Source organism: Orycteropus afer, unplaced genomic scaffold, assembly GCF_000298275.1.
Source record: "Orycteropus afer afer isolate SDZICR_OR568_19922 unplaced genomic scaffold, OryAfe1.0 scaffold00117, whole genome shotgun sequence".
Taxonomy (NCBI): Eukaryota; Metazoa; Chordata; class Mammalia; order Tubulidentata; family Orycteropodidae; genus Orycteropus; species Orycteropus afer.
The window spans coordinates 2,308,335-2,320,485 of NW_006921704.1; the positions used below are offsets into that span (position 1 = coordinate 2,308,335).

General features: G+C 40.0%; 1 protein-coding gene across 1 annotated transcript in view; it reads right to left on the bottom strand.

Moving 5' to 3' along the window:
- The window catches only part of DNAJC3 (DnaJ heat shock protein family (Hsp40) member C3), a 143,455-nt gene that overhangs the window by 14,578 nt on the left and 116,726 nt on the right, over positions 1-12,151 (bottom strand). The window lies entirely within an intron of this gene.

The window sequence follows — 12,151 nt, forward strand, 5'->3', positions numbered from 1 at the left end:
TAGTGATACTGCCTTGGAAACCCAAGGAGGGGTCGCTATGAGTCGGGGCCGACTCGACGGCACATAACAACAACAACAACAATGTATATGTTTTGGGGTTTTCTTTAACTCTATCATAACCTTATGGGACCACAGATGCATATATAGCTCGCTTCTGCCCAGACATTATGCACTGTATTACAATCTTGATTAAAAATTAAAATGTGCTAATCAAAAGAGAAAAACACATACAGTCCTGATGTGGAAACTCTGATGACAGTTAACATGCATCTTCTATTTTATTTTAGATTATTTAAAGTATTTAGGAAATACAAGGCATTTGGGTATACCTAATGTTGTGAGGAAAACAACATAGGAAGCCTGAAACTACTACTTTTAGAAAGCCTTGCTTGCAAAGTTAGTCTGTGACTTACGGTCTGGGAACTTAGATTTCAGGAGTGCTCCCCCCACTCCCTGGGATCACCATGTGTAAGCTGTATAAACAATGTGGCTTAAACAGAATACCTTCTAGACACATTTTTCTTCTTCTTGAAGTCTGCAGTTTGGGAACATGTTAGGCAGAGAGTGCCAACATGAGCAAGCAATCCCTGATAAAAACCCTAGGCACCGAGTCTCTAAGCAGGTTGTACAGAGAGATGTCTTTTCCCACAGTGACATAACAACTCACATTTGAACCCGACAGTCTTATTAATTGCATTGTCTATCCAAGGGATAAATCGGGAAAATATTTGTATCCAAGGTTCCCAAGACCACCCCCCCCAGGTTTGAGCATTTGCTAGGAGGACTCATGGTAAAGATATATTACAACAAAAGGATGCAAAGCAAAATCAGCTAAAGGAAAAGGTGCATGAGATGAACTCCAAAGGAAACCAGGTACAAGATTCCAAGACTCCTCACACAGGACACAATTAATTCCTCCAACAATAAGTTGAGATAACACATGTGAAATGGTGTCTGTCAAGGAAGCTCATTAATCTTGACAATGGCTAATCCTGGAGGGGGTGTTAATAGTTAAGTGCCATCAATGGATGAACAGATAAACTGTGGTACATGCACACAATGAAATATTATGCAACATTAAAAAATAATGAAGAATCTATGAAATACCTCAACATGGATGAACCTGGAGGACATTATGCTGAGTGAAATAAGTCACTCACAGAAGGACAAATATGGTATGAGTCCAGTATTGTAAACAGTCAAGGAAAGGTTTACACAGGGAAGGAAACTTTCTTTGTTGGTTACCAAGGATGGGAGGTGACGGGAGGGAAAATTGCTAGTTAGTTAAGAAAGGCATTAATTTGGGTGAAGGGAAAGGCAAAAGGAGGTGACCAGCACGATATCACTAAGGAAAAGGAAGACATGGAAAGGTGCACAAAGGGACAAACAACAAAGGTAAATACTACTACATATACAATATTGCATTACCGATAATAACATACATTAATCTACAGGTAGATACATAGGTAGACAGGCAACATTATTAGATGTGAGTAGGCAAATGGGAATATATCCATGACCATATATAGGTTTGGCAGATGATATTTCTGCATATGTATTTGTATGTGCTATAAGAATATGCACATATATAACAGAGCAAACAGAAGCAAAGTTATAACTTCTAAGCCACACCCAAACACCTTGAGGGAACGAGTTGCTGGGTCTGTGGGTTGGGACCATGGTTGGAGGGGACGTCAAGCTCAACTGGCAACAGCATAGTACACAAAAACTGTTCTACATCCTACTTGGGAGCTCTGATGACACAGTGCCTAAGACACTTGACTGCTAACCAGAAGTCTGGTGGTTAAAACCCACCAGCCACTCCTCGGAAGGTTGGGCAATCTATTTCCATAGTGATACCACCTCAGAAACCCAAGGAGAGGTTGCTATGAGTCAGGTGCAACTCAATGGCACATAACCAACAACAACAGCAACACATCTTACTCTGGTGAGTGACCAGGGTCTTGAAAGCAGCCATCTAAGATCCAACTGTTAGTGTCTCCTCACCCAGAGCAAAAAAGAACAAAGAAAATCAAAGACACATAAAAACAATTTGTCCAAGGAACTAGGGACCATGGGAACTTCAGCCTCTATGACCCCGAAACCAGAATTAGATGGTGCCCAGCTACCACTGTGGAAAAGATCAAATCTGGAGATCCTGGACAGAATATGAGAAGAATATGGAACAAAAAATCATTAAAAAGACCAGGCTTAATGGTCTAATAAAGATTGGTGAAACCTTCAAAACATGGTCCCTAGTCACCCTTCGGGCCTGGAATTCAACTCAGTCCTGTGGCTTACCTTTCATCCAAACAATAGACAGCACTACGAGGTGAAGAATTATACCAGGGAGGTGTACTCCTTAGAACAATCAACGAGGGGAGATCAGAAGGGCAGCATTTGTACAGGGAGACAGATCAGAACACAGGAATACAAAGGAAAGAAGGGCACGGAAAAGGTAACCACAGAGAGAAAGTGGAAAGAGAGCTGTTATATTTTTTTAAAAAAGGAAAAGAAAAGTTAGCTTGAGCAGATTAAAATAAGAAAGATATTGCAACAGACTGACAAATTTAGTGAGTGTGGACTATATAGAAAAATGAATCAAAACACTATTCTGGGCCCATGTAGTGACTGGCCATCCATCTCAGCAAGAGGAGCTCCATACTATGAAAGTTATGGACACAAATTCGGTCCCCAAATAGACAACTCAGTGCCCCTATTTCACAGTTTGTTTCCACAGTTGCCATATAATTGCAGATAATTAAGAAAAGCACAAGAGGATCTAAATAATATGCTCTGCATAAAAGTAATCAGTAACTGCTGAATCCACAAATGTTGAGTAAGTGGATGGACAGAAAACCCATCAACAGTACAGGGGAGAAAAACCCTTCAAGCTTTTATCTTAGATTCTACTTTCTGCCTTAATGCAATAATAGTAAGTATTTAACATACTACTGTGACCTAACCCAGAGAGACATTGGAAAATAACTTTTCCTTGTACACAAAACCATCATCAGTAGCCATGAGGTTTAGCTTTGCAGTTAAGAGCAAAAGCATTTGATATCACAGCCTAGTGAGTAAATGTACTTTGAAGAAATTTAATAGGAATGGGAAATGTTTCAATATACACAAGTTGGCTCCTTGTGCAAACTGTACATTTACAACTGCTTTTGTTTCTAAATGTTCAGAGTATCGCCCCCCAAGGCAATCTTCTGAATCATCTATTTTATTAAGGCAGTCACATTTTTCCCAATATAAGAAAAATATAAAACTATTTTATTTTATTTCCTAAATCCACATGATTATTACATAGGCAGCTAATGGAAACTTAAATATGAGTGATACAAGATTTCCCATGAGTTTGTAGATTATTAAGTATATGTTCTCAGATTCCTTAGTTTACAGGACTTATAACCATGACACCCTAAGAGATTTTCAAAATAGTAGGGCAGTCAATTCTATTTATCGTACAACCATAACTGAGCAGTTGTGAAAAGTAAAATAAACTGGACTATGAAGGCTCTGGATGAACAATATTCAATTACATATTAGCTAATTCATTTTCAAACCTCTACATCTGAAAAACATTACCCATTCCAAATTCTTTTTCTTCCATAGTCCACTCACATTCTTACACAAACATCCAGATCAAAGAAGACTAAGTAATAAGCACAAGCGTTTGCTTACCCTCCGTCCACTATCACATTGCAATGACAAAATAGATATAATTACAGTGCACTGAAAACAACAGCAGACCAGAAATTCTGATTTCTGGGAGACAGCAAATGAGATCATATGAATAATGAAAGACCTAAGTGGAGAAATACAAATTAAAACACACATTGGAGGAGGCCCTAACTGGTTTGGAAGCCATTCTTTTTGGGCCAAATATTCTAATTTTAACAAGTAGCAGTAGCTTTAGGGCAACAATCAGGATAGTTAACTAGACGGCTACGTAGGAGTACCTAGGCTGGCCCTCTCCCTTGCACATGGAACAGCTGGATGCAGTATGAACCCCAACCTGGGGCCCAAGACCAGGTCTCTACAGAGTGTGCCTATGGAGGGCCCCGGATGTGGTAGCTAGGACCAGGAAGCGAAGTAGAGCAGGGCCCAAGGGGACTTAAGACTTCTGCAACAGACTCATAATGGGGGAAGGTGGGAGTCTGCCCAGAAGTTAAATAAACTAAATGGCTCCACCTGACAAGTCCTGCCCATTTTGCCAACAGGGCAAGATAACTTAAGGGGAAGTCTTCCTGTGGAGAGCTCCTACCCACTTAGGGCCTAAAAGCATTTAAAATTTGCATGCATGGGTGCAAAGGATCCTTCCTCCCTCCCCCTCTCTCTCCACCAGCAAATCCCAACTCAGCTCTGCCTTCAAAATATATCCAGAATTTAACCACTTCTCACCATTCCCATACTTAGCATTGAGATGCAACCCTTCATTAATGCCGAGTAACTGCAATAGCTTCAAAACTTTTGTTCTCAGATTTCACCCTCCTGAAAGTGTATTTTTCAATATAAGCGCCTCAAAAGATCCTGTGAAAGAGTATATCAAACTTTCAGTGTAAACTTTTCTCCTCCTCCTGGATGTCACACAAAAGAAATGAGGTACACAAGGTAGAGGGGAAAGGCCTTCCAACTCCACTTGCAGCAAAACAACTCAGAATCACATTGTATGAAACCTGAATCAGCTAATATCAGCTGTGTATCCAAGAAGGGAAGAGGAAACAAACAGTGAGACAGCCCGATGGCAAAGGTCACAGAAAATGCCAGCAAAATGCACTTTCTATGAACATGGGCCACCTTGAAATGACCACCTATATCCTCTGCGTATTACAAGAACCACAAAATCTAGAGCACATATAAATAAAGCAGAGGCTTTACTGGGGGAGAAGAAAGAAGGGAACAAAAAGAGAAGAATAGCAGAATAGCACTGGGGCAGCAGATCTCAGAAAACACTAGCAACTACATGCTCCCTGAAGGTGAGGGCTCACCCTGAAGTGCAAAATATACACCCCCCGCTTTGGTGTAGGAAGGAAGTGGGTAGAGGGGCAAGCAGAGCGGCAGCAGATGACCTCCAGGATACGGTTTGGTTCAGAGAAACAGAGAGAGCAAGGCTATGCAGAAAAGCCATTTTAGCAGTAAGCAGAATGTCTCTGCAGAAACAGTGAAGCAAAGAGTATTTCAATTGTTAAGTACAGAAGGCCATCCTGCCCTGAGCAACCCCTTCCCCCAAAATATCTAAGTACTCCAACTCATTTTATGATAACCATTAAATTTAAAATAAAGAGCTGGCACAACATTACTTCAAAGATATTAATTTTTAAATTAAAACAGAAAAAAACACCAAAACTTACCTAATGAAGAACATGCATCAGAATATACAGCCAAAGAATACATGAAAATTCTGGCCAAACATTACAGCATGAATGGTAGCATAGTGCCTAAGGCACTTGACTGCTAACCAGGCGGCTGGCGGTTCAAACCCACCAGCCACTCCTCAGAAGGAAGATTGGGCAATCTATTTCCATAGTGATACTGCCTCAGAAACCCAAGGAGGGGTCGCTATGAGTCAGGTCCAACTTGAGGGCACTTAACAACAACAATAGCCCCGTAAGGATAATCACAAAACAGAGTAAGAAATCAGGAAAAAGAGAACAAGGAGGACAAGCAGTCGGAATTCAGGAAGGGTAGAACAAATCACAGTATCATAGACATGAGAATGCAGTGAGAAAGCGCATAAGGGAGAAAGAACATAGGCAGAAAATTAAGAACCTAATGATATGGAATGGAAATAAAGAGTTCAAAAACACTAAAGGAAACATTACAGGGATAGATAACAGGCAAAGGAAATATAACCTATACATAACTGGACCTATGAAGAAGAAAAAACAACCAACAGAACAAACATTCCAGAGTAAGAAAATATCCCGAAAACAAAAGATGAACCTATTTCTTGAAAGGACACACTAGGTGTCAGAGCAAATTGGCTGAGAATGTTCAACACTAAGACTTATCCTACCCAGTACAATTAATAGACTTGAAAGGTAAGGGCTCTTTTGGCTCTCCCTCTCCCTCCTCCTCCCCCTCTCTCTGCTGTGGAGTGGGATCTGACTCATAGTGACCCCTCCTTGGGCTTCAGAGGCAGTATCCCTATGGAAGTAGATTGCCCAATCTCCTTTCTGAGAAGTGGCTGTTGGGTTTGAACTGCCAGCATTCTGGTTGCAGTCAAATGCCTTAGGCACTATGCCACCAGAGCTCTTTTGGCAGCCAGGCCAAAATACAAAAACAAGCAAAACAAACCTGGCCCTGTATTTTCCATAGCAATTCCCAGTGCCAGATCAGACTGGTAACAATACCTGTGAGTGAGATATACAGAAAACATGTGAGTCAGGATTTTATTATTCAGCCAAGATATCCTTCAAGAATAAAAGGCATACAGTTTTAACATGTAAGAAATAAGGGAAAAACCTCCCCTGCAGCCGTCTTGAGTAAATGACTATAAGATGAACCTACAAAAAGACAGCTGGAGAACCTCTGGCCAAAGGGCTATAGGACTGACAGACCATACTGAATACATTTAATGTGGAACCAAGATTCGGATAAACCAGAGAATTAGAGTAGCAGCAGAACGTATGCTCTGACATTGCATAAGGACACAGGTAACAAGAAGAGGAGAAAGAGAGGAAGCTCACTAATCTCACCTATTAGAGCTGAAGCAACCAGCAATCATCACAGCCAAAGTATTATTAAAAAGGTAAATACCAGAGTGAATTTTACTGGCAAGTATTAACTGGTAGAGAAAAAGGGAGAAAGAAGAGAAAATATGTTAACATTGTTAACTTTGGGACACTAATAGATATTGCCTAAGAAAGGATTAAGTCAATAAAAATACAAAAAAAAAAACAAAAACCTGCCTAAAAGCCACAATAGTACATAAAAAACTACAAGCCAAACAGCAAAATATTTCAGCAAAACAGAATTGCAGAACTCAGACCAACCGTATCTGTCACTTTAATAAATGTAATGTGCTTTACCCACCTATTTAAAAGAATTTCATATTAATCACAAAGCAAAACCCACCTCTATGCAACAGACGACCCTGAAACAAAGTGATTCAAAAAACTTGAAAATAAAAGTATGGTCAAATTTTACCAGGGAAATCCAAATGAAGTGTGCTTCACAATCTTTTTCTTGTTCTTAGGTGCCATCGAGACAGCTCCAACTAATAACGACCCTGTGTACAGCAGAATGAAATACAGCCCGGCCCTGTGCCAGCCTCACACTGCTTGCTATACCTGAGCCCATCACTGCAGCCAGTGTCAATCCATCTTGTTGAGGGCCTTCCCCTTATTCACTGACCCTCCACTTCACCAAGCATGATATCTTTCTCTAGGGAATGGTCCCTTCTAACAACATGACCAAAGTAAGTGAGATGAAGTCTGGCCATTCTTGCCTCCAAGGAGCATTCCAATGCACTTATCCAGGCCAGATTTGTTCATTCTTCTGGCAGTCCCTAAGTCCGTATTCTTCACCAACAGCACATCTCAAAAGCATCACTCTTCATCTTGTCTAGCTTTCACATGCATATGAGGTGCCTGAAAATACCCTGGCTTGGGTTAGGTACACCTTAGTTTTCAAAGAGACATCTTTGCTCTTCAGCACTTTAAAGCAGTCTTTTGCAACAGATTTGCCCAGTGCAATACGACATCTGATTTCTTGACTGCTGCTTCCATAAGTGTTGATTGTGGATCACAATTTTAACATCAGCAAAATTTGAATTTTGGTAAAAACAACAACAACAACAAACAGGGCAAGAAAAGGGAGATTTTATAATGATAAGGAAGTGTTCCAGTTACCTAGTGCCCCTCTGACAGGAATATGCCACAAATGGGGTGGCCTTAAAAACAAAAGTTTATTCTCTTACAGTTCAGGAGGCTAGAAGTCTGAGTTCAAAGTGCTAGGCTCTAGGGGCTGTGTGAAAGCTCCTTGACCTTGGCCTTCAGCTCTGCCCCTTGCTCCTGGCCCACTGAAGCTAGAGGCATCTCTTCACTCAGGCAGCTACTGGCTGCAGAGGCTTACAAACCCAAGGTTCACAAATAAAATTGCACAGCCCTAATGTTACCAAACCACACAGCAGACCATTAATTCAAGTCCATTGTAAGTCCCAAGACTGGCAGAGCATGGCAGGCTGCTGAACAATGACATGGCTACATGCAGGGTCCAAGCGTGCCATAAGATAGAGACCATTCCCAAAACTGTTTCTTATATACAGGAAGCAGACCACATACCCAAAAGCAATTACTCAGCTGTTCACAGTAGATTCCGCCATGGAATTACCAATCTCATCATGGGGAATAACTACATTCAGCTGCACACTCAACCAGGCCCAGCCAAGTTGATACACAAACTTAACCACCACAGAAAGATACATAAATATGTGTGCACTGAACAACAACAACATTTATAAAGCAGAAGTTATAACAGATACTACAAGAGACACAAATATACTAATGGAGGAAGGCTTCCATCTTTCCATTCATGACAGATCAAGTGGACAAAAAAGGGAGGGAGGCAAGAAAAGGAAGACCACAGTTTATGTTGAGCTGACTGGTATGTGCAACTCTGTCCCAGAAATGAGATAATACAGTTTTTCAAGTCCTTATGGAGGTATCCTGAAAATGGCTATATAAGGTGAAAATGAAAACAACAGATTAAAAAAAAAAAAAAAAAAGTAGTAGTAAACAGAAACATCACTCTCTGTTCACAATGTTGTAATGTTGTTGTTGTTGTTTGCTGTCGAGTCGGCCCCGACTCATAGCGACCCCTTCTTGGGTTTCCAAGGCAGTATCACTACGGAAGTAGGATTGCCCAACCTTCCTTCCGAGGAGTGGCTGGTGGATTTGAACCGCCAGCCTTCTGGTGAGCAGTCAAGTGCCTTAGGCACTATGCTACCAGAGCTCCAATGTTGTAATATGCAGATCTATATGGCTAAAGAACTAATGAGAAAAGGATGAGAAAGGAGTATGTATATAAGTGCCCAACATTGCTAAATGTTTTGTATTTCTCATTAGATCCTTTTATAAAATTGAATCATGTTATGGCTTGAATTGTATCCCACAAAAATATGTGTTGTAAATCCTAACCCCTAGACCTGTGACTATAATCCCATTTGGGAATAGGGTGTTAATGAGACTTTATCAGCATAGGATGTGTCTTAAATCAATCACTTTTGAGATATAAAAAGAGCAGATTAGGCACAGAAGCAAGCAAACAAAAATAGGGGGTAGACGTCTTGCCATATCAACTAAGAATCAGGAGCTGAAAAGGGACAAGGACTTCCTCCTCAGAGCTGACAGAGAGAGAGGCATCCCCTACAGCTGGTGCCCTGAATGTGGACTTCTAGCCTCCTAAACTATGAAAACATAAATTTCTGTTCATTAAACCACCCACCTTGTATGTACTTCTGTCATGGCAGCACTAAGAAACTAAGATCCCAAGGGTTGATGATAGCTTACTTATTCATGATGGTATGAAAGCATATAAAAAGTTAGGTCTCGCACTCCCAAAGTCTAATCAAAACTCAATGATTTACTTTTAGTTTCCTTCAAGTCCCAAGACTGGTAAGCTTGAGTCCAGGAATTCACTTTCAATTTCCAAGTGTTTTCGCTCTTCCACTAAATTAACTATTTCTCAAAATTCTTTATAGTGTACAGTCACAGTGCCAGGCACAGAGGCAAGTGAAAATGCCACATATTAAATGTTTCATTAATGCCAATTTCTTCCTAGCATCAAATATCCTACCAATATACCAGAAAATAAGTTATAATGTGGTTTGTACTAAAGTTACTCTGTATAAGCACCTCAGCTTTTTCAAGTGTTTATTTTTTATGCCCAAATATTTAAGATTATTTAGGATAAAGAGTTATCCTCCTATGATTCACTGGGCATTAGAGTGGTTTTTAATGATTGAGAATTAAGCTAAAGGACCTTCTGGGTACACATAGTGGCCTTAGTCTCTCCCTAAGGAATCTGTTAGATAGTGTTATAGATTGAAATGTGTACCCCAAAAATATGTGTTTAAATCCTTACCTCCATACCTGTAGTTCTAATCCCACTTGGGAATGGGTTGTCTTTATTATGTTAACGAGGTAGTATTAGTATGTTGTTGTTGTTAGGTGCCATCGAGTCGGCTCCGACTCATAGCGACCCTAAGGAACTTCTATGAAAATCCAAGAAGTCATATTTCTCTGTGAAAGGTGGCAGTAAAAGAAACAAGAAGGAATGTTAATAAATGTCTAATTTTATTAGATAATATTTAGTATTTAAGTGGCAGAAAGTGCCTATGATTTAAATCAGAGGCTTCATGTTCAGATCACAACTTTGACACTCCTGTTTCACCAGAACAACTGCACAAATGCAGGGGACTCACCCCATTCCCATTAATGTCTGAGTGGGAGGCACCCAAAGTCATCCACTGCAAAGCCTGCATGTCCAAATATGTGGCCAAATTGCTTTATCTACAGAAGCCTAGTTTTCTTAGGTAAAATAGAAATAAAACCTGTAGTATATTGTGAGTGTCAGGATGAAAGGAGTGAATAGACAAAAATTAAAATAAAAATCTATAATTATATCAGTAATTACATTTAAAGTTATTTTCTCCTTATATACAATCACCATTACCCCTTGACAAACTTGAAAAAGAGCAAACTAAGGCCAAAGCTGCCAGAGGAAATAAAGATTACAAATGAGGCAAATGAAATAGAGCATAGAAAAACAACAATCAACAAGACTGAAAGTCAATTCTTTAAAAAAGTTTTAAAAGCTGACAAAGGAAAAAAGTGAGAAGATGCAAATAATTAAAATGAGGACATTTAATACTGACTATATAGAAATAGGAGCTCTGGTAGCATAGTGCCTAAGGCATATGACTGCTAACCAGAAGGCTGGTGGTTCAAACCCACCAGCCACTCCTCCAGAAGGAAGGTTGGGCAATCTACTTCCGTGGTGATACCACCTCGGAAACCCAAGGAGGGGTGGCCATGAGTAGGATAGGACTCAACAGCAGTGGTTTAAGGAGCTCTGGTAGCATAGTGCCTAAGGTACTTCACTGCTAACCAGAAGGCTGGCCGTTCGAACCCACCAGCCACTCCTCGGAAGGAAGAAGGGGCAATCTACTTCCGCAGTGATACCGCCTCAGAGACCCAAGGAGGGGTCGCTATGAGTCGGATCTGACTCGAAGGTACATAACAACAACAATATAAAAATAAAAAGAATTACAAGAAAATACTAAGAATCCAGATTAAATGAACAAGTTCTTAAAAACAAACTACCTAAACTGACTGAAGAATAATTTGAAAATCTCAACAGACCTACAAAAAGTAAAAGGATTGAACCAGTAAAAAACACCTCCCAAAAAAAGGCAGTTTCAATGGTAAATTCTAATAAGAACTTCTAGAAGAATTCAAACCAAGTCTCTTAATGGCTGCTTCACCCTGTGTACCTGTGTCTATTCTGCTCTGTTTATAACTCTGATTGGTTTAGGACTCACCCTACGCTGGTATAATGTCATTAATATAAAAAAAGGAAAACCTATTTCCAAACAGGATCATCCACAACTACAGGGCCAGGACTTCCATATTTATTTTAGGGGACAAGACTCATTCCACAACACTCAAAGTTTCCAAATTTTTCATTCCATTCAGGCTATCTTTGTAATATATGAGTAGTTAGCCTTAGTCTGAAGTTAAATACATACAATAGAGGTGAGGGCCGATTATTCAACCATCAAGATACTCACTACAACACAGATGAAGCTTGAAAACATTATGCTAAGTGAAGTAGGACACAAAAGGACAAATATTGTATGATCTCACTTTTATGAAATATCTAGAACAGGCAATTGCATAGAGACGAAAGTTTAGTAGTGGTTACTAGAGCCGAAGCAGGGCAGAATGGAGAGTTATTGCATAAAGTGTACTAAGTTCCTGTTTGGGGTGATAAAAAAAAAAGCTGGAAATCAGTACTGGTGAGAGTTAAACAACATGGTCAATGTAATTAATGTCACTGAACTATACACTTAAAAATGGTTTAAATGGCCTAAGTGCCTAAGGCACTTGACTGCTAACCAGAAGGCTGGTGGTTCAAACCC